This window comes from Phyllobates terribilis, unplaced genomic scaffold (assembly GCF_046119375.1).
Source record: "Phyllobates terribilis strain yellow unplaced genomic scaffold, ASM4611937v1 Scaffold_1__5_contigs__length_1240528914, whole genome shotgun sequence".
Classification (NCBI taxonomy): domain Eukaryota; kingdom Metazoa; phylum Chordata; class Amphibia; order Anura; family Dendrobatidae; genus Phyllobates; species Phyllobates terribilis.
The window spans coordinates 316027127-316051264 of NW_027362761.1; the positions used below are offsets into that span (position 1 = coordinate 316027127).

General features: G+C 39.6%; 1 protein-coding gene across 1 annotated transcript in view; it reads left to right on the plus strand.

The window, feature by feature from the left end:
• The window catches only part of MAPK1 (mitogen-activated protein kinase 1), a 59075-nt gene extending 53263 nt beyond the window's left edge, over positions 1-5812 (plus strand). The window contains exon 9 of the mRNA XM_073675151.1: positions 5499-5812. The gene's annotated coding sequence lies outside the window, so the exon portion shown is untranslated. The remainder of the gene's footprint in view (positions 1-5498) is intronic.
• Positions 5813-24138: the final 18326 nt, after the last annotated feature.

Consider the following 24138-nt stretch of genomic DNA (forward strand, 5'->3'; position numbering starts at 1 on the left):
TTAGTACTTCCTAAGGTGGTGAATGCTGTACTGGTAACAAGATTACCTGGGCACAATGGATTTGGTGCCAGTTTTCTTGCTGCATGCCTAACCAGGGAGACAGTCCTAGACTCTTATGTATAGTACGTAATGCCATATATACAGGTAAAATAGAAAGAAGTGGACTTTTTTAATATTCTAGCTAACTTTCTTAAGGATTTATCAGCGTGGTTAGTAATACAGTTCTGCTTTGTGAATTCAATGTTTTGGTTTTTTTTTGTTCACCAACTGTTGTCTTGTTCTTTGGCACCAATAGAAATAAAATCTGTGCAAATGTGCGGTTCAGTGACAGTCTGATCTGTGTGTGGGTAGAAACCACATCATTTTGGCAGTAGCATCTTGTCCCATGTTTGTTTTTTTTTTTTGTTTTTGTTTTTTTTTCTGTTTTTTAAAGCACACACAGATTCTTATAAATCATATTCTAAAAGATATCAATGGCTAAAGATTTGCCAAATGTGCAATTTTTGTTTTAAAAATTCTATTTTTGATTACTAGCTCCTTATATTTTCACAACAAAATGAGCATTAAACTGTTTTTCCCACTATCGCAACTCATTAACCTTCACTGACTTTGAGTGAAGTGCCAGTGCGTATGCTCATCCACCACTCCATTCAAATGACCACCTCCAAATGTAATCTGAACTGCTGCCTCTTTAAGCTTTGAAACATTTCTGACAAGTCTTGTTCTAAGGAATTCTCAAAAATGACATTTCCCAAGGCTATTTTAATGTGTTGTAGTTAGTACCCTGCATATTAAGCAACAGTTGTATATTGAGCATTCTGTTCAAATGGGGGTATTCCAAGATTACATCTGTGACTCTGTATGTTCTAACCCTAAAATTATAATTCTTTCAAAAGGCAATTATTCAAAGTGAACAATTTTAACTTTCTGACACCCCTTCCCCCTCCTTTCAACACTTGCCCTCATGCGCCAATCCCAGTTCTAGGTTTACACTTTATTGGTTTCATCCAAACAGTAGTTCTTGGTTTGGAAGTTTGGCATGTGCAGTACTTAGTTATATTCTACTGAATGCCTCTGACAGGCAAATTGTTCATGCACGATTTTCTTGTGTTCATACAAAATGTGAGCCTGCACAAACAGATTCTCTCTATTCTGCCTCTTTCCCCTGTGTTGCCCAAGTGCAGCTTGGTTGTCTGACAGCAGCCGCAGAGCATGCATCAAAGAGCTGCAACTACCGCAGGGCAGGGAGCGTAGTTCCCACCCAGATTTAGAAGTCATGTCATGAATTGAAGTTGACCATGCACTTAACTGAGGACAGACCACAAATGCAAGAAGGTGCTAAATACACAGAATGGAGGCACAAAGTAAGATTTTTTTTTTGCTTGGGGCAGTGTTTAGAAGTTGGCTCTGCCCTCTGCTTTTTGTAAAAGCAGCCTATTATTGGCAAACCCCTTTAAGTGTCTTAGAAATATACAGAGCATATATCTAGTCACCAGCATATCGGGGCTGTGAAGTTGGTAAGCCAGACCTCCAACTTGGACTCTTCAATTTCTCTGACGCCAACTCCACAGACCTGCCTCACTACTGAGAATGTACACAAAGTGCAGCACAGATTCATCTCAACTAAAAGCAGAGATCCTTAGATTAGGAACAGCACAGACATTTATAGGAAATTTCATAACTTTCCCAAATTCTCATGGGTATCTAGGGATAATATTTCTCCTTGCGGAGAGTGACGTGTTAAGCACATCAGGTGAGGAGACTTTTAAAGCCGCAATGCTCCTCTGGGAAATATGCTAATTGTCTCTTCAGAGAGGAAGAGGACGAGAACTCTAGTGCCACCTACAGGAAGTAGCAATCCTAAAAGTCAATAGTGACCCTTTAACGAGCCTTATCACATGACTTAGGATAAAATGCCAAGACCAGAAACTCAATTTGCAGGCGCTGTTTCGTGGTACTGTCCCTCATCAGTGCAAAGTGTGAGTTCTGGTTTGGCTGCGTGAGAGGCGTTAGACCGGTATCCAGGGGTAATATTTCTCCTTGTGGACATTTACAGCTCATACTGCATTGTACTACTATACCCAACTTATATATTTTAGGAGTCTGAGTTAGTCCATTTTATACCAATTTCACCAAAATGGACTCTGATTCCACAGCCCTAACCCACATAATACATTGGATAGCTGAATATATGATCCCTTAGTGTTCGTCTGACATCTGGGCAGCTTTTTTTCACCTGCATTTGCACTAGTGTTAAGAGGTTGTTTATAAAAGCTATTTTCTTCCAGAAACTGCATCACACCTATACAATGGTTGCCTGGTATTGCATCTCATCTGCACTAGTGTGAATAAGGCTACTCAGCTGTACTATACCGTTTGCCAGTGTGACATTGTTCTCACTAAAATTATTTTTCTAAATGTGTACAATCCTTACAGAGAACTTTTCACAAGACCAAAAGTGGATAGTTTTTGCTTTTCTTTTATTCATGCTACTACCCTGACTACTGTTTGTTATTTAAATTCACCATAGGGTTCCAGAGACATTGGCACAATTTATTTAGTGCTAATTCTTATTGTATTTACAAAAGGGGCATGGCTACCAACATTCTCTCGGGGCGTGTCTTTATACTGCTTTGCAAAAATACTTTGTGATAAATGCCACCTTTGTAATGACCATAAAATTTAGCACTTAAAGACGACATTTTAGCTTATTAAACCAGCCACCTCATGGAATTGTGAATGCAAAGATGAATAAAATGTACATTTCATTTACTTTCTCATCTCAATTAGGTTACAACCCCTGGCAAAAAATATGGAATCACCAGGCTTGGAGGATGTTCATTCAGTTGTTTAATGTTGTTGAAAAAAATCAGATCACAGACATGGCACAAAACTAAAGTCATTTCAAATGGCAACTTTAGGGCTTTAAGAAACACTAAAAGAAATCAAGATTAAAAATGTGGTACTCGGTAAGGGTAATTTTTTTTCAGACCAAGCAGAGGAAAAAAATTATGGAATCATGAAAAACAAACACACAAAAGAACACTCCAATACCTCACTAGTATTTTGTTGCACCACCTCTGGCTTTAATAACAGCTTGCAGTCTCTGAGGCATGGACTTAATGAGTGACAAGCAGTACTCTTTATCAATCTGGCTCCAACTTTCTCTGATTGCTGTTGCCAGATCAGCTTTGCAGGTTGGAGCCTTGTCATGGACCATTTTCTTCAACTTCCACCAAAGATTTTCAATTGGATTGAGATCTGGACTATTTGCAGGCCATGACATTGACCTTATGCGTCTTCTTTCAAGGAATGTTTTCACAGTTTTTGCTCTATGGCAGGATGCATTATTATCTGGAAAAATGATGTCATCATCCCCAAACATCCTTTCAATTGATGGGATAAGAAAACTGTCCAAAATATCAATGTAAACTTGGGCATTTATTGAAGATGTAATGACAGCCATCTCCCCAGTGCCTTTACCTGACATGCAGCCCCATATCATCAATGACTGTAGAAATCTGCATGTTCTCTTCATGCAGTCATCTTTATAAATCTCATTGGAACGGCACCAAACAAAAGTTTCAGCATCATCACCTTGCCCAATGCAGATTCGCGATTCATCACTGAATAGGACTTTCATCCAGTCATCCACAGTCCACGATTGCTTTTCCTTAGCCCATTGTAACCTTGTTTTTTTCTGTTTAGGTGTTAATGATGGTTTGTTTTCTGTATGTAAATCCCATTTCCTTTAGGCGGTTTCTTACAGTTCAGTCATAGACATTGACTCCAGTTTCCTCCCATTCGTTCCTCATTTGTTTTAATGTGCATTTCCTGTTTTGGAGACTTATTGCTTTAAGTTTCCGGGTCTTGACGCTTTGATGTCTTCCTTTGTCTACCAGTATGTTTGCCTTTAACAACCTTCCCATGTTATTTGTATTTGGTCCAGATTTTAGACACAGCGGACTGTGAACAGCCAACATCTTTTGCAACATTGCGTGATTTACCTTCTTTTATGAGTTTGTTAATCCTCTCCTTTATTTCAATTGACATCTCTCGTGTTGGAGCCATGATTCATGTCAGTCCACTTGGTGCAACAGCTCTCCAAGGTGTGATCACTCCTTTTTAGATGTAGACTAACGAGCAGATCTAATTTGATGCCGGTGTTAGTTTTGGAAATAAAAATTTACAGGGTGATTCCATAATTTTTTCCCTCTGCTTGGTCTGGAAAAAAATTACCCTTACGGAGTACCACATTTTTAATCTTGATTTCTTTTAGTGTTTCTTAAAGCCCTAAAGTTGCCATTTGAAATGACTTTAGTTTTGTGTCATGTCTGTGATCTGCTTTTTTTCAACCACATTAAACAACTGAATGAACATCCGCCGAGCCCGGTGATTCCATAATTTTTGTCGGGTTATATAATTTATAAGCCCAACAAGTTTTTACTAGAGAGTTCTGTGGGGAAGGGGGAGCCATGTAGTCTTTCTCTGCATGACATTGACCAATGATAAGCTGGAGGTGTCATTCATGGGTGGGAAAGAACACTCTTAAAGGTCAGAAGAACATGCCTTTTCGGGTGAGATTTAATGAAATGCAGCCTTGATCTCTGGACCTACCGTGAAGTATCGAGCAGAGATAAATGTTATTACACATTCACCTTTCATCTTGGGGCATTCAGGATTGGGGGAGAGGGATAACTGCTGCACTGACAGCACTGTGGGGGAAGATGTGCAGCTGCATAGGCATTCGTACTCGCAATTGGCTCAGCTCTACTTTCCCTCACACAGTGCTACAAGAGATGTCTGTATTTGCATTCAACTTTGCTATAGTCAACACAGTAGTTGCAGAGATTAGAGCTAAGAGAAAAGCGGTCTATCATAACATGTCTCAAAGGAAAAATAATGTTCTAAGGGTCCCCCCCCCCCCTGCATGACACCTCTTGCTTATGATTAGACAGCATTATACAAGTACACTTTCCCCAGAGAAGAATCTCTGGTAATGCCCGGCAATTGTATCATAGATTAGAACCTAAACTTTACAAGCTAATATCTCTGCAACGGAGATGAGAAATTGAAAAATCTGTTTTATTCAGCTTTTCAGCCAGTATTCCGTGATGTGGTCAGCATATCATTTGATATCTGGTGAAAGATCTTCTCTAATAAAGCCCCATGTCTCTGGGACAGTATGCTTAAAAAAAAAAAAAAAAAAAAAAAAAAAAAGGATAATCAACAGAATAGTCATGGGGGCAGGGAGGATAAAAGCGCAAAAAGTGGCCAGTTAACAGGTCCTCTTTGAAGTGATATGACAGTAGGTGGTTCTTAAAGGGAATGTGTTAATCTGATCAATTTGCACAAACTAATCTTTATTAATTGCACCACTGGTTTATGTAGTTAGGATACTACAAAGCTTTATGTATATCTTTTTTTTTTTTCAGGCACAGTAACATTTGCTACCATCTTCTGGTGACCATAAATTGTTTTATGTGCTTATTTTAAAGGGAAAGGCTGTGAAGGACTTCGCACTCCGACATCTGTGTTCTTGGCAGTTCTTCCTCCTTGGCCGTGTCCTGTGACCCATCTCCGCTTGTCCAGTCTAACTCCTTTGAGCCATTAAGGAGGGCGGTTCCTGGTAGTTGTGGCTTTTTATGCTTATGATGAATTCTTTCAGTCTGGAGAAGTATTCTTGACACTCCTTTTGTAAAGCCCAGTTGCAGTATGGTGCAGCAGCAAACTCGCTGATACCTTAAGTAACTGCTTGTATATTATTTTTTTTCTTTTTATAAAAACCGATGATTTCTTTCCCTCCCGTTAAGTGGACAAATTGTGTACTTATTTTCATGGGCTTTACATATTGTGTCTAATCCCACGTTACTGATGACTGTGGTAACTGGCATTATTTTTGTTTTGTGTAAATTTTTTTTTCTCCCCCTCCCCACTTGGGAACGTTATTACTCTGGGCACTTTAAGTTTTTTTTTTTGTTGTTTTTTTTTTAAAGCCCCATTCAGTTACACATATCATTTTAAAACCATTGCAGTGAAAAGCTTTGAAAACTTGTTGGAGATTCTTGTGGGTTCTGGTTTTCTCTCGCACTTTGAGCTGAGTAAGCAATTTGAACCATTTATGTGCAAGAGACCTGTCATTTCTATATATAAAACAATGCTTACTTCGTAGATTACATTCAAATCATAGCAATGAAAAGCTGCTGCAATACATCGTATATATAATACCTGAAATCGAAATCTCCAAGTTGGTGAATATGTGCCATGCACTGGCTTTTCTTATATAGGTCAGTTTGAGGGAGTTGCATTTAACACAGGGGAGATGCATAATAGACGCCTGAAATTCTCGAAAATGTACCTATCCATTTCGAGGATTGACACAAAGCTTCATATTTCCCAGTGAAGCAGCATGCTAGCGCTCTTTTGAATGGTGCCGTGCTCATTGACTGTTGAGGCACTTGCATTAGTCCTCTTCCTTTATATAAATTCACACAACTAGAGCGATTCACTGCATAGCTATGTAATGATCGCGGTATTGCTCATGTTATTGGTAATGGCAACTTTAATTATCCTGGTGATTGCCACACCAAGTCCTGACATCTTCTTAAACTATCATGGTGAGCAGTAATCAAGCAAGCACTAAACTTTTTCCACTGTAACCATTACTTTTTCTCCTTTCTGGTATTTGTTCCTGGAGTTGTATTCCGTGGAGTTTACTAGATGTTATGTCGCTGTGCAGTGCCTCCTTCTCTCTCCTCACTGCTCTGTGGTGAACGACTTGCCTTGTTGAAAATGACTGTGCCCTCGCATGACTGTTAAAGATTGTCTAAGTGCCACATGCATATGACTGGTTGAAACGAGATCTCTTACCTCTAAATTGTGTAAAAAAAAAAAAGAATTGTTTTCCTGTGACCTTCGTAAGAATGGATCAGCTCTTTTACACCCAGTTTGATTTTCCTCATGTCTGATTTTTGTTGTGTTTTTTGTTTTTTCTTCCTCTAGCAAAAATTCTAGTGACTTGTCTGAACTGCCTAGGAAATGAGCAAAAATTTGCACTTGTATTTCAAAATAAATTGGGAAAAGTCTTTCATTTATTTTATATATTTTGTTTGCTTAGTTTCTGTGATGTGGGTTTTGTAAAGATTTCACATTAACTTGGTGAATGGGTTTACCTGCTAATTCTTGTCCTGCATATCTCCCATAGTACTTGTAAGGTAAGATGCTATGTTTTATTAAACGGTTGTGCACAATATCTCTCTAAACCTTTCTGAGGTAGTCTGCTGTATTGGCTTCACATGAAAAAGGGATGGCTTTGCTATCAAGTTGAGTTGGCAGAACTAGTCTTTCCTCATTCTTTTAGTATGTTAGGGAACCATTAGCCATACTTCACTGCAGGTTTTAACCAGTAATTCCTTTTTTTTTTTTATGTAACTAGTTCTCTGCTGTCAACGTTAATATATCATGGCTACTATTTATAAGAACCTAATGTTTTATAAAACGGTTCTGGTTATCGGATCTATAAAAAAGAGTCTTGAAACATTTCCTCCACGTAACACCCCACCCTAAACTACCCTCTACGTGACACCAAATGCTTTAAGAAACCTATAAAGATAAACTGTTCGTTTTGCATAAACCACGTCAAACAGGGAAAGAAACGTACTATGCACTAGTAAATTTTCCCCTTCTGAAATGTAATGTATGGAATCATCCAGTCATGCCAATTGCATCAGGGAAAGTAGAAGCCATATATAAATCTTATGAGGCATGTCGAAAAATGTCTTAAGTATATATAAAGAAAAACCTAGAATTGTCCTTTTAAATTACATGTGAATTTTATTTGTGAGATCTTCAATTGATAAGTCTTCAATTTGTTGCCTACTTTCATGAGAAATTTCTTTAGTTTTGGCAAACTTATTCCATTCCAGTTTTAAGTATTGCATAATTCATCTGAATGGCCAAAAAATGCTTGCTGCTTCCCCTTTGGAGATTTCTCATTACAAATGCACTTCACCTACTGCCTTCAGATCTGCTCTTGTCCCTATAAAGTCCTGCGTTAACCATACACCAGTGTTGGTTTTCTTTGCTTCCCTGTTGCTCACACCCTAGCCATGCTATAATTTTCTTTTCCTTGCATAAAGGGCATTTGCTACAAATTTTAACTAAAATGCCATCAAACTTTAGAACAGATTTATTTTTTCCTCTCCCTGTCCCACATTGCCTTTTGTGTTGTCCATACAAAAACACTCTTAACAGATTACTAAAAAAGCTTTGTACTTGCTTTGTACTGTTGGTGCCTTTTTAGTCTTGTACTCAAATTGTGTGTGGCTGATTTAAGTAGGTTGTAAAGTTAGAGGCTTCACTGCTCAGACCATGATTCCTTTTGGTTTAGATAAAAGCATTTGAGAGATTTTAATCTGGTCTGTGAGCAGTGAATATATTAAGATAAAATATTTTATAACAAATTCCTGTATGTTCCTTAAAAATGTAATGTAACAGCTGAACATGTATTTTATTGTGAAAGGTATGTAACCTGGTTAATCAATTAAGAAACAAATTGTAAAAGGTTTTTTTTTTTTTTTTTTTTTGTTAATTCTATTGATGTATTTAACTTTTTTTTCCTTAATTGGTTGGATGTTCTATATTTCTGGCTTAAAATTGTGTAAAAAAAAAAAAAAAAAAAAAAAAAAAAAAAAAAAGAAAATATCTTGTAAGACTCCACAAATGCAGATAAAATCATTAAAATTGTACTCCTGTATTACCAAACAGTTCTACCTTTTTTATCTACCTTTTTATGTTCTTTTATAATGACTTTCATGGACTGCAAAAGAGGTCCTCAATCTCCTACTTTGTAAGTCTGTCGGGTTGGACAGTTTGTCTGAAGCCAGATTCAAATTTATCTATTCATTTATTTAAAATTTAGGAGTCCTTTTACGCATGGAAAAAAAATTATGAAATTGCAGAAGTTTAAAGCTTTTGTATTATAACTTTTAACAGACTGGTCTTGTATCATTCATCCATTGAGTTTAGTTATCAGAATGTCTGCAGAATTTACAATATGGTTGTAATAGTATAACTGAGGGTTTATATGGGCAACCAATGCAGTAGGAAGTTATGAGCCACATGTGGGTACCACTGGTTGACAATTTGCCTGACCAAGGGTAGCTAGGATTGTACCTTTAGGTATTCGCATGCAAAGTTCTTCTACCAAAATATTAAAATTAAATGTCATAATTGTGAGACAGTTGAGTTGCGAAGACCAGAATGCTTGGGTTTGCATCTGTTATGACTGGGACGGCAAATTTTCACTCTTTATTCAGAAATAAAATGAAGCCAGGAAAAAAAAAGTTCAGTTACACATTTGTGACAGGTAAGTAACAAATAATGGCATATTGCCTTTCAGAATCCTCTTGCAAAATGTTTTGACTTCCTGGGAACACTTCTGCCTATACATAATCATTACAACCAAAATACAGCACTAATCTTGTGTTCTGCAGTACATTTACATCTAAGTAAAATGGAGTATTTAGGCTGTGTGCACACGTTGTGGTTTTCCCTGCACGGATTTGTCACAAAACCTGAAAGGAATCCTGATGCCAGCAAAGTGAATGAGAATCCTGAAGTGTCATGTACATGTTGCCTTTTTGTGACTTTCAGATTTGGTGCAGATTCAACTCTGCAGCATGTCTATTCTTTCAGCGGATTTACGGTGGTTTTTCACCCATTAACTTCAATGAAGTCCGTAAAATATGCAGGTCTAAAAATGATTGCTAATTTGCTGCGTTTTTGTAGCGTTTTTTCTTGTGTGTTTTGCATGTTTTAGACAGCAGTGAATGCTATAAATGCGTATAGACATACAGACCGATATATAAAGGCACAACCCCCTGACTCAATAATAAGAACTATGTGGTGTTTCTGCCATTTTTTTGTAACCAGCAAAGGTAAAGCAGACAGCTATGAGCTGATATTATCAGGCTGGGAAGGTCAATTGTTATTGGGCCCTTCCCAGCCTAAAAATACCAGCCCTCAGCTGCTCCACAAGGTGGCACATTACATTAAATGCGCCAATTCTGTCTCTTTTCCTTGGCTCTTACCGATTGCCATGATGCGTGGACCATCTGGGTAATGGACATCAAGCCCTGGTGCTAGTAATGGAGAGGTGTCTATCAGTCTGTAGAAATTAAGATAACTTGGAAACATATTGTTGGCATAGGTTGGATTATTTTAGTTGTAAGCGTTAACTCCTGCTATAACCAGTCCTCAATTTTTACAGAAATATTACATACACTGGATATTGAAGTTATAAGATTAGCAGTAAATATTTTGAAAATGAGTGTTCTTTTCAACACTTTAAGTATCCCCATACAACACTTACTTATGTCTACAAGTTTTTGCTTGCCATCTACCTAAAGGTCATTAAGCTCTTAAAAACTGAGCTACTTTTTTGTCATAGGTAGCTAAAGAAAGTATGAAGCCAGCTCAGTAGTGTGTGCCTCATATAAGTCAGATGCCGGCTGTGTTACATAGCATCTGCCGGCAATCTACGCCCCGTTCAAAATTATTATGCAGATTGGATTTAAGTGTCATAAAAATGTAATTTTTTTTGTTTTTCAAATAAATTCATGGATGCTGTGTGTCTCGGGGCTCTTTAGATCACTGCAATTAATATCAAACACTTGTGATAATTAGTTTGCCAAGTGAGCCCAATTAAAGGAAAAGTACTGAAGAACATTCCATATTATTAAGCAGGCCACAGTTTTCAAGCAGTATGGGGAAGAAAAATTATCTCTCTGCTTCCGAAAAGCATCAAATAGTGCAATGCCATGGACAATGTATGAAACCATTAGTTATTTCACGAGAACTTAAGCGCGTGATCATCATACTGGGAAGAAATTTGTGGCTAATACAGCGCACACGCGGGTTTGTGCAGATAAAGGCATAATGTGGAAGGTTTCTGCCAGACAAAGTCATCGAATTAAGAGAGCAGCTGCTAAAATACCATTACAAAGCAGCAAAACAGGTATTTGAAGCTGCTGGTGCCGCTGGAGTCCCTCGAACCACAAGGTGTAGTATCCACCAGAGGCTTGTAGTTGTGCATAAACTTACTACAACCCCTGGCAAAAATTATGGAATCTCCGGGCTTGGAGGATGTTCATTCAGTTGTTTAATGTTGAAAAAAAGCAGATCACAGACATGGCACAAAAGTAAAGTCATTTCAAATGGCAACTTTAGGGCTTTAAGAAACACTAAAAGAAATCAAGCTTAAAAATGTAGTACCCAGTAAGGATAATTTTTTTTCAGACCAAGCGGAAGGAAAAAATTATGGAATCACTCAATTCTGAGGAAAAAAATATGGAATCACCCTGTAAATTTTCATTTCCAAAACGAACACCTGCATCAAGTTAGATCTGCTCGTTAGTCTGCATCTAAAAAGGAGTGATCACACCTTGGAGAGCTGTTGCACCAAGTGGACTGACATGAATCATGGCTCCAACACGAGAGATGTCAATTGAAACAAAGGAGAGGATTAACAAACTCTTAAAAGAAGGTAAATCACGCAATGTTGCAAAAGATGTTAGTTGTTCACAGTCAGCTGTGTCTAAGCATGAAGAGAACATGCAAATTTCTACAGTCATTGATGATATGGGGCTGCATGTCAGGTAAAGGCACTGGGGAGATGGCTGTCATTACATCTTCAATAAATGCCCAAGTTTACATTGATATTTTGGACAGTTTTCTTATCCCATCAATTGAAAGGATGTTTGGGGATGATGACATCATTTTTCCAGATAATAATGCATCCTGCCATGGAGCAGAAACTGTGAAAACATTCCTTGAAAGAAGACGCAATAAGGTCAATGTCATGGCCTGCAAATAGTCCAGATCTCAATCCAATTGAAAATCTTTGGTGGAAGTTGAAGAAAATGGTCCATGACAAGGCTCCAACCTGCAAAGCTGATCTAGCAACAGCAATCAGAGAAAGTTGGAGCCAGATTGATAAAGAGTACTGCTTGTCACTCATTAAGTCCATGTCTCAGAGACTGCAAGCTGTTGTTAAAGCCAGAGGTGGTGCAACAAAATACTAGTGAGGTATTGGAGTATTCTTTGGTTTGTTTTTCATGATTCCATAATTTTTTCCCTCTGCTTGGTCTGAAAAAAAATTACCCTTACTGAGTACCACATTTTTTATCTTGATTTCTTTTAGTGTTTTTAAAGCCATAAAGTTGCCATTTGAAATGACTTTAGTTTTGTGCCATGTCTGTGATCTTTTTTTTCAACAACATTAAACAACTGAATGAACATCCTCCGAGCCCGGTGATTCCCTAATTTTTGTCAGGAGTTGTACTTGGCCACCTTTTAAACGGTGCTCACAAGCAGGAACGGTTACAGTGGGCCCAGACATACATGAAGACTAATTTTAAAACGGTCTCTTGTTTACTGATGAGTGCCATGCAACCCTGGATGGTCCAGATGGATGAAGTAGTGGATCGTTTGTGGATGGCTACCATGTCCCAACAAGGCTATGACATCAGCAAGGAGGTGGAGTAATGTTTTGGGCTGGAATCGTGTGGAGAGAGCTGGTAAGCCCCTTTAGGGTCCCTGAAGGTGTGAAAGTTACCTAAGTATATAGAGTTTGACTCCCCACTTTCATCCATTATACAAAGGAACTGTGGCATGCTTTGCAATATCATCTTCATGCATAACAAAGCACAATCTCATGCTGCAAAGAATACCTGAGTCATTGGCTGCTATTTTACCTTTGCACATGCTCATTAGGTGCCTCTATATGAAAGATGGGGTCTAAGTCTGAACATTGTGGTTAATGTCCATGGTTTTTTTTTCTGAAACAGGAAGTTAGTCTTAAATTGAATCCTTGCAATTTTCACACTGGCCACTGGGGATCTTATCTTTAATATAGATTACAATATGTAAAACCTTTCGCCCAAAAACCTGCATTAGATAGGTTATTTTCCAGACTAAATCCTTTATCACATGATTCCCTCAGAGCACCTGAAAGGTTCTAAGTCCTACTGTGATCTGATTTACAAAACTTCTGGGTGCAGTAGTTCCTCAATCCTCTTACATACAGTTATAACACTCAACATTCTGCTCATGTTTGGAAATGTGGCGTATTGAATATCCAATGTTTGAGCCATATTTATACCACATTTAAACACAGTATGATGGGTGGCAATGGTGTATGATGCATAGAATAGTTGGACAGCATTATGTATGCTATATGGTTTGTAGCATAGACGTGTGTGTGTGTGTGTGTTTTATGTAGATTTCATTGGAAAATCTGCTGTGAGGCAGGCACCAGTTTGAGTACTTTTAAAGAGAAGTAGGGAGGGGGTGTCCTGTAACACAATAGCTTTGCAGTTTTCTGAATTACACCAAATATTGCCACTTTCAACAAATGATTTGCTGTCATGGCAACAAGCAGAAAGAAAAACCTGTCACATAAGGAAAGGAAAGCCGCCTCCCCAGTCTTCTCTGGATGGATTAACTGTCTCTTATCAGTTTATGCTTTTATTTTATAGCACAGAATGATATACTGGTGGCTTTTCCGGACCACATTGAGTTAAAGGCCGTTGTTGCTAAAGGCTGTGGCACAGAACTTGTTTCTGTGGCAGCATCATGTCCTTGGATACCTCCCCTGCATCAGGGAATTGTGTAAATTCATAAGTGGTTCTCTGCCTCACTCCCTTTTTTTTATTTGCACAAAACAAGTTGTGAAGTGGATGGAAAGAGGGAGATTTCATTTGCCTTTCAATGTAACATGTCTCCACTGATTTTGTGTGTAAAATCCCTGTAAATAATGCAGTGAAGCCATAAAGTGTCATTGGAGCTTTACTATATAGAAAAGAAATTAAACAGGTGGCTGGCAACAGATTGACTAAGAAAATGCAGTGGGAAGCAAATCTGTTGGTATAGAAACCAAGTATACATCATAGCTAACTCAATAGTATTTCTAATTCTTATAGGCGGGGATAATTAACAATGAAAACCTCTAAACCTTTTATGTGCAATTCTTTTGAAAAGGACACTTGGTAGCACTTTCCTCATTTCCATGCCTCTTAGAATATATGGACATGTTCACATGTCCATTTATGAACTATTTTGCACATCAAATTTACCCATTCCAGTGAATGGGCCCATGGGGAAAAAAAAAGATAGCATTTGGGTGTCATCTGAGTGTTTTTAAAACTGTTGCCAGCTCAGATTGGTAGCAACCGGCTGTCCTGCCGGCTCAGATGCGTAGCAACCGTCCTGCCGGCTCAGATGTTTAGCAACCGGCTGCCATGGTAATCAATCGGTTCCCTGTGATTGCCAGTGCACATTTTACTTAAACGCCGCTGTTAATCTCTGACGTTGGTGTTTAAGTGGTTAACAGGGCTCAGCTCCGACCTCGGCTGTTAGACACAGATGTCTGCTATGTACATACCAGGTGTGGAGAGAGCACAGCTCCTGAGCTCTGCAATCACATACATGTAGGCGATTTTGCCTTATATTACAAGCAATTCTCCATACTGACCCCTTATATAGTTACATTTTGTCTCTCAGGGCAAGGAAATGCCAGCAGGTTTTTTTTTTCTTTTTAGATCATATGATCACTGTAATACCCACACTGAATACCAACCCTCTCCAGGTATCAAATTATAGTCTGATTTCCCTTATTAACCTATACACTAAGATATTCACATCCATATTAGTCCAACTTGACTCAATACATACCTGAACTGGTTTGTAGGGACTAGGTCGGGTTTATTTCAGGAAGGCAAGCCTCAGATAATTTATCTGACGTTAACCCAATGAATGTCACTTATTTTCTCAACACCCCATAATTGTCTTGGCCTTTTGATTTTGTTGATCTATTTGTAGTTTATTGGGGGAGGTTTTATACAGGTAATTTTGTAAATTCTCTATGGGCTTTCCACTCTAATACCACTTGCCTATCTAAAACTATTGTTGCATAACCCACAATTTATCAGCGTATGTAGACTAACCAGACAGGGCTGCCCCTTATCCCCTGTTTTGGCTGTGAAGCGCATTACTTTATTATCTCTAATCCTGACATCTCTGGGATTCAAATTGGACCGTTCTCCTATAATGCGGGTTTATTTGCTGATTTAATTGTTACACTAACAAAACCTCTATTTTTTTCTAGCTAATCTAATCAAATCCCTAGATAGCCTCTGCCTTTCAGATCAATAGAACCAAATCGGAGGTTTTCTATTGTAGTACTCCTCTTATACCCAGAAACTGAGATCAATTTACAGCTTCTTAATTCTTCGTAAAGCTTAACCTACCCAAGGGTTTATTTAACTAATGTCCTTTCTAAACTATGCATCGCTAAACCCCCTAAATTATCAGTCTCTGAGATACGAGCTCAGAAGATAAGATATTCCAAATTTGTTCTAGAAAGGCATGATCCATACTATTTTTAAATGGTGGTGTTACCTAGATTTGTTTTCACACTACCAATTCCAGTAATTTCTAGAGACTTGCAGGTACTTCACAATGACATCATTAAGTTTATATGGTCTTCTTTTTTTATTGTAATTTTTTATTGAAAGATTTTTGTTTTACAAAAAATGGGCTTGAAATAAAGTAAAAATAAAGACATACACTATCAGAATACAATGAAAACGGATTAAACTGGATACATAATAGATGTGTAGTTTATGATAAAGTTCAAATTACTTCTATATCTAACAATCTGAAAGGGAGTGAAGACATACAAGACTTACTATAGACTTGAGGGGGGAAGGATAAGTATAGGTATTGGGGATTGAAGAGGAAGGGAAAATGAATGACACAGTTAACAAGGTTCTTTGATATTCAGGAATGTCCAAAAAATATCCCAAGGAGACTAAATGAGATTGAATCTCTCAACGTTTCATCATTGAAAGCGCAAATTGTCTTTTCAGAGAGGAAGAGGACAGGAACCTCTAGTGCCACCTACAGGAAGTAGCAATCCTAAAAGTCAATAGTGACCCTTTAATGAGTCTTATCACATGACTTGGGATATAATCCAGAAACTAGAAACTCCATTTTAAGACACTGTTTTGGGGTACTGTCCCTTGTCAGGTACCGGTCTGACGCCTCTCACCCAGCCAAAACAGAACACATACTTTGCACTGACAAGGGGCAGTACCCAAAAACACAGTATCTGCACATTGAGTTTCTGGTATTTGCTTTTATCCGAAGTCATGTGATAAGGCTCGTTAAAGGGTCACTATTGACTTTTAGGATTGCTACTTCCTGTAGGCGGCACTAGAGTTCTCATCCTCTTCCCCTCTGAAGAGACAATTTGCATATTTCCCAGAGGAGCATTGCGGCTTTAAAAGTCTCCGTGACATGCTTAATAGGTTGCTCTCCACAAGGAGAAATGTTACCCTTGGATATCATTGAAAGCGGTATGATAGTCAAAATTTCTTTGACCCTGGTGTACACTCCCTGACAGAAGTTATGTCGCTTATCCATGTTATGTAAATAGCCCAGTCTCCAGACATGAACATCATTGAGCATGTTTGGGATAGGATGAAGGAGGAAGCTTGGAAGACAAAACCAAAGAATCTAGATGAACTCTGGGAGGCATGTAAGACGGCATTCTCTGCTATTCCTGATGACTTCATTAATAAATTGTATGAATCATTGTTGAACCGCATGGATGCAGTCCTTCAAGCTCATGGAAGTCACATTAAGTATTAAATATGACTCTAATAGCACCACAACTTCATTCACCAATGTTATGCAACATATATTTGTATTTTAAGATAATTGTTTGAATATCACATTACTTTCTGTGGGCGACAAAACTTTTGTCTTGCCAAAATCTGACCATTCTGTGTTCAATGAATGATCAATATTTCAGCATTGATGCCAATTTTTCTTAACCTAAACCAAATTTGGGAGGGTTTCAGCTTTCAAAAGAGTAATTTATAAAACCAATGGATGAATTTAACGTCAGGTTATAAGCTTTTATTTACATAACATGGATAAGCGACATAACTTCTCCATTTTTATTTAACCTATACACTCCCTGACAGAAGTTTTTTCCCAGTGAGAAGCTATTAAACATCTTGCAACCGTCAATATGTGTAATAATAAAAATCTAATAGTTCTCCTGGATATATTCTGTGGAAAGACATTAAGTAGAACTGAAGTTCTAATTGTAGGGTCAAATCAAAGACCTGTTTGTTTAGAGTTTGTACATTATCAGGGAACAGTCCCAGAATAGGTGAAAGATAGATCCTTTAGGTGAGGTGTATTTCCAACACATGGGAGAAATAATTGGGTCTAGTTTATGTAGAAACTCCGGACTATGGTACCAGAAATGGAGGATCTTATATTGGTTCTCTTTGTAAATGATACACAGGATGCCATAATAGTTGCTGTTAACCAAACAAATCTTCAGTCAGCATCACTTGGAATTCTCCCCAAATAGCTTTCCCACTTGAGCATGTATGGATGACTAATGAAAGACTTATCGGTATTTTGTAAAATATTAAAGTTTATATGGTCTTCTAAAAGTTCCAGGGTACAATAGATTTGCTTCCACAAATGTCAGGAAGGGATGAAGGGGTTCTTTTGGTTCTGAATTTATTGAAGTGTGACAAGGTGGTTAGAATTGCTCAATTTAATGCCCTTTATTTTTTCTATTGGAGTCTACTTTGGTATCCTTCTACTTCCTACCTTCTCTTATGTGAACAATAGATTCTATCATCTAATTCCTTCATCAGTCTCTGGAGAGATTCAAGTACTAATTTTAGTATACTGTATGTCCGGCCACCTTTTTCTTCTGTCAGCAGGTTTTTGCTAGGTAATCTGAGAGCAGCAGGATGGGGCAGAAACCCTGATTGCAGTGATTTGTAACTTATTAGGCTTTATGTTGTCAATAAAATCTGTATTTTATCACCAGGAAATCATCACTACAGGACTAGGTGTCTTGTGCCTCCTAGTCAACTGCTCTGTTTAACCCCACCCCAACCACTGATTAGCAGCTTTCTGTCAATGTACAGGGTACACACAAAGCTGCAAATCAGTGGTGTGGGTGAGGTTATACTAGGCTTAGCATTTATAGCACTGCTAGATCTGCAGCAGAGAAAACATTTTTATCAAAATGGTAGCATGCAGACCATCAAGTGACCAATTGTATTAGTGGGCCATACTGTTTGTTTTTTCTTCCCCTTTTTGGAATCCTCTACTATCTATAGGTCTAAGGGGTAATTTTTCTCCTTACGGAGAGTGACATACTGGCTCTGGTATGCCCAGGTAAAGGAGGCTTATTCACTGTGCAATTCTCCTCTGGGAAATTGAATATGTAAATTGTTTCTTTAGAGAGTAAGAGGACTTGAACTCTATAGTGCCACCTGTTGGAAGTAGCAATTGCAATCCTATAAGTCACTATCGACCCTTTTAACAGGCCTTGAAATGTGCCTTGGGATAAAAGCCAAATCAGAATCTCAATTTGCAGACACGGTGTTTTGGGTATTGCTCCTCGTCAGTGCAAAGTATGAGAACGGATTTGGCTAGGTGAGAGGCTCTGGACTGAGGTTTAAGGGGTAAATTTTGTCCTTGTGGAGGGTGACTTACCATGTCTGCAAATTGAGATTCTGATTTGTCTTATATCCGAAGTCGCATTGTAGTTAATAATAAAATAGGGGCGCATCCACCAGACTATTTTGCTTGAGAACAGTAGTGTTGTGAAACGCACAGTAAGATAAGTGTCTTTGATCGACATGTCTCCATCGTGCCTATTATGTCCCTACTAGATCATATGCTATTTATTCTACAAAAATGGCCCTATATTCAATATATGGTTGGCCCGAAGACTTCTTAATTTTGGCATCAAGTGATTTACCTAATGTCATGTCCTGGTGAACAAGCCTTTGGGTAGGACCAACCCTGGCTTTAAAAAGGTTCAGTTAATTTTTTGTTTCCACACATATCCATATTGCTCACAAATGGTGCTCTCTAGACTCCCAGCTTTCTCAAGTGATCTTTATAAGAAAAGCTTTCATCAATTTAAACTGATATTATGTAAAATCTTGAAACAATATGGGTGCTCTCCTGCGATTCCCCTGATATTCAATATTATGTCACACTATAACCAAGCATTTGGTAATTTATGTGATTTTTATTCTCGGCAGAATTGGCAGTTATGCTCTGATTACTATTGTTCTAATTCAATAGGAATACTGTGCTCTCCTTAGTCCTTTTTTCCGATCCGGCTATTGTAATGTATTATGTCTTCTACAGTAATTGCATCATATCTGTACTGTCCTTTGTTACGTGTTCTCTTTTGTATTTAATAAAGTTTATACTTTTGAGACTAAAAACATGAAAAAAATTTACCGAGTCAAATATGAACCAAAAACACATAAAGGGAAAGACGCATAAAAATGCAGCAAAACTACAATGATCAGAACAGATTGCTATTGTGTATTTGCGTGAATACACCTGCAGAAAAAATGTACCGGTAGTTCAAAAAAACGCAGCATTTTGCGATGTGGCAATATGGCCTTCAACTCTAAATACAGCTTTAAAGGGGTTGTCACTTTATGTGACTGCAGACTTGTGAATCCTCGCAGCGGGCACAGTGCATACTGTCCGATGCAGGTATATTCATGAAAATACACAATAGAAATCTTCTGATTATTGTAGTTCTTCTGCATTTTTTTTATGCGTTCTCTTTTTTTTGTGTGTTTTTGGTGCATAGTTGACTCCGTAAATTTTTTGTGACTTTTAATCTCAAAAGTATACCCTTTATTGAAGACCAAATCTCTTAAACAGGGAAAATCAGTGTTCAGAAACTACAGATTTCCCCACAACTGAGTGATGACAGTTGGTGCTCAAAGTTTGATGAAGAGTGAAAGAAAAGGAAGTAAACATACATTCTGCTGCAAGTTCTCCTGAAACAAAGTTACACTTTAGTTACGGTAATCCGCCACATTTTCAAATCCACAGCATCTGTAGCAAAAATGTCAGAATTCCACAGTGGATTTAATTGCAACGAAATTGGTTTTATTTACCTCTTTATATACACCACAATCTGCAAAGAAAACCACATGTAATGCAATGAGACCTTCATGCAGATTTGTAATATTTATGCTGTGTGAACCTGGCCTGAAAGTGATTGATCACAGCAATACTCCATGGGGATCAATTCTTGCTCATGAATCAAGTAAATGTCCCAGACCGTCTCTGAAAATTTGGCAGATGAGCAATTAAAGAAGGTAAGTGTTAAGAAATCGGCTAAAAAGCTTTGCTTTCTGGGCCCATGTGACCAGAAATTGCACTGAAATTAGATATTTTGTGTAGTAAAGTGGAACATGGATTTAAGGATTTTAAAATTCTTAAACTGAATGCACACTTCCACTTGTATATGTGATCAGTAGTTAGCGTCTCTTCTTTATGCCAACCAGTAGTGGATCCAAATGTAGGAAATATATCATGAAAACATTTTATACTTTGTCAAACACAACTAAATTGAATTAAAACACTGAACCAAATAAAATATTAAGTGGATCCCAAACTCTATAAAATACCTAAAGTAGGAAACTCAGCAGGACTCTCCCTCCCTGGATCCAGTGGCAATTCCCTGACACTGCTTCTGTCCTGGTGTTTTGAATGCAGCAATAATGTCACATCAGCAGGGCAGTGCACATCACTGTTATAGCCAGTCACTGAGCTCAGTAGCTGTGCCGAGACTGACAAGTGCCGCTGAGCTTAGTACATGAGCACTGAGCTTAGGAACTGACTAAAGCGCGGTTGACATGACCTCACCGTTGCAGGCAAAAAAACAGAGGAACCGCTTCCTTCTTTCTGTATTCAAACGTATTTGCGACTTTCAGATACAAATACATTTGAACAGTGGGGGGTTGGAGCAGAGGAGCACAGTTTTGCAAAAGGCAGTGGGGTGATACTTTATTCAGAGGGGCAGCATGGGGGGATATTTTGAAGAGGAGCAATGTGGGGAGACATGGAGAGGGGTAGTGTGGGGGGAATATTTTATGCAGGCAGCACAGCGAGGGGCAATTATTCAGGGGCACAGCATGGGTGGTATTTTTTATTTATGGTGCAGTATAATGATACTTTAATTTTTAAGGGCACCATGTCAGGAAGTGCTGCTGAAGACTGAGAAGAGGGAAGTCTGCAGAGACTAGCTCTGGACATGAAATCTCATCATGCCATCTGTGCTACATGAAGCCAAATGGGATGGGAATGACGCGCCCAGGGGGATACGGGGGTTACTCGGTACCTGGGCCTTGACCTTCTGTGGGATGTCACTGCAGTCTTCTCCCGGGCCCGTACCCTGGGGTCACTCTTTAAAAGGGGTTTGTTAACAGTTTTGTCTCGTGACGCCACCTGTGGCTCCTGATAATGGGTACCAGCGCTGCTGCCGACCTCTGGGGGTGATGGGATGGCAGCTGGGATGTTTCTGCTCCCCACAGGCGGAGCGGGCCCCCAGGGCAGTGTAGGTGCAGATAGTGATGCTGGGTGTTGTAGTGCGGGAGAGATCGCGTGGTAGAAATAACTGACAGAAACAGTGGGGTGCAGTCATCCGAGTTTACTCACAGCTCTTTAGGTTCCTCAGGTGCACTGTACAGGTGTCAGCCTCCCACGTCACACTGTGTTTGCCAGGCAGGGGTTCAGCACTCTCTCAAGTACATCAGAAGCACTTAACGGGACCCCCTTTCTTTATGTTCCTTCCTTAGCCAACTTCCCGCACTGGGTCTTCTCCCTCCTGCCCTGCGCCCCGCCACACAAAATCCCGATCGGGTACCCTGAGATCCCTCTGGGCAACTTGGAGTTCCCGGACCTGACTTGGTGCCCTTCACGGCGGCTTTGGTGCAGTTGTGGCAACTGCACCATAGAAGTGCAGAAGCCTCTGGTTTTCCAGCCGAGACCTGGAGTAACTCGGCTAGCCCAGGGACCAGTTCCCTTCTTGCAGCCTGATCCCTCTGACACTTGGCAGATTCGGGCGTACGGGTGCCGTCCTGCACTCACCGTGCCCCCTGGGATCCCCTCTGTTCCTGGAGCCTGACTCCCCTCTTACTCCTGGGCTACTCTTACTAGGCCCCACTCTGGAGCAGAGCTCCTGAAGAGACTCTGCTCCCCTCCTCTTCTCTCTCACGCTTACTGACTGAACTCCCTACTCTAAGATGGCTCCCCTTTATATATACCTCCTATTCAAGTGCTCACCTGGTCTACGTCCTCCACCCACACCCACTACTGGTTCCCCCCCACTTTTGGTTCCCCCCACTCCAGCCAGGGACAGGTCAGCAGAAGAAGTGCATAATGCCCTTCCAGCCGGCCTGGAGTAGTGTAGTGTTGAGTGCAGGTGTTGGGGTCCCGGGGCAGTACTCCATCCTTACCTGAAGAAGGAGATGCCACACCTCTGGGTGAGGTGCAGTACCTCTGTGGCGACTGAACCCTCAGGGGCGCCACAGGAACGACTTCAATCAGCGAATATGTCAAATTTAACCCCTTAAGCCCCGGAACATTTTTTGTTTTTGCATTTTCGTTTTTGCTCCCCTTGTTCCCAGAGCCATAGCGTTTTTATTTTTTGGTCAATATGGCCATGTGAGGGCTTATTTTTTGCGGGACAAGTTGTACTTTTCAACGCCATTACTAGTTTTATCATATCCTGTACGGGAAAAAAATTCCAAGTGCGGTAAAATTGCAAAAAAAGTACAATACCACAGTTTTTTATTTATTTTTTTTTTACCACGTTCACTGAATGCTAAAACTGACCTGCCCTTCTTATTCTACAGGTCATTACGAGTTCATAGACACCAAACATGTATAGGTTCTTTTATATTTAAGTGGTGAAAAAAAATTCCAAAATTTGGTAAAAAAAAAAAAATAGCGCCATTTTCTAAGACCCGTAGCGTCTCCATTTTTCGTGATCTGGGGCTGGTTGATGGCTTATTTTTTGCGCGCCGGGCTGACGTTTTTATTGATAACATTTGGGGTAGATCCGATGTTTTGATCGCCCGTTATTGCATTTTATTGCAATTTTGCGGCGACCAAAAAACGTAATTCTGGCGTTTAGAATTTTTTTCTCATTACGCCGTTTACCGATCGGATTAATTCTTTTTTTATATTGATAGATCGGGCGATTCTGAACGCGGCGATACCAAATATGTGTATGTGGTTTTTTTTTTTATATATATATATATTTTATTTTGAATGGGGCGAAAGGGGGGTGATTTAAACTTTTATGTTTTTTTATTTTTTTTTTATAATTTTAAAAACTTTTTTTTTTTTACTTTTTGCATGCTTCTATAGTCTCCATAGGAGACTAGAAGCAGCAACTATCCGATCGCCTCTGCTACATACAGGGGACGAGCAGGTCCCCTGCATGCAGCAGAAATGGTCCTGTGCTATGAGCGCCGACCACTAGGTGGCGCTCATAGCGACAAGATCATGACAACCACAGGCGTCTGCTGCAGACCCTGGGTTGTCATGCACGCCCATCGGCGACCCGCGATCACGTGACGGGGTTGCCGGTGGGCGGGGCTTATGACGCGCTACCCGGAAGCGCGCGTTAAATGCTGCTGTCGGAGATTGACAGCGGCATTTAACATGTTAACAGCCGCGGGTTGATTGCGATTCCACCCGCGGCTGTTGCGGGCACATGTCAGCTGTAAGAATCAGCTGACATGTGCTCCGTTCAGTGAGGGCTCAGCGCAGCAGCCCTCACTGAACGGGCAGTACGCAAATATGCGTACTAATACGTCCCCGGTAAGTAAGGGGTTAAGGTACCTGGATGAAATTGTTTGTGATCCTTCCTGCATCCAGGGCCGGTTTTAGGCAAAGTAGGGCCCTAGGCAAAAGTTTAATGTGTGGCCCTAAATGCTCACATATGTATCAGTTCAGGCCATTCAATGGGCGTCATTGACAATAGCGAAGCCACTCGACGCTAGTTTCCCGGCCTCTTTACACCGGCTGAGGAAGAATGATAGGGACAGAACGATCACTAATATATCAATCTGTCCCCATACAGTATGTTATCAGCAGAATTTCTGCAGATTACACTGGGCAATGTGCTGCTGAGAACAATGATTTTTGTTCTGCTATAAACAATCCAATCACCCGATGAATGAGCAGCATTTTGCTCATTCGTTG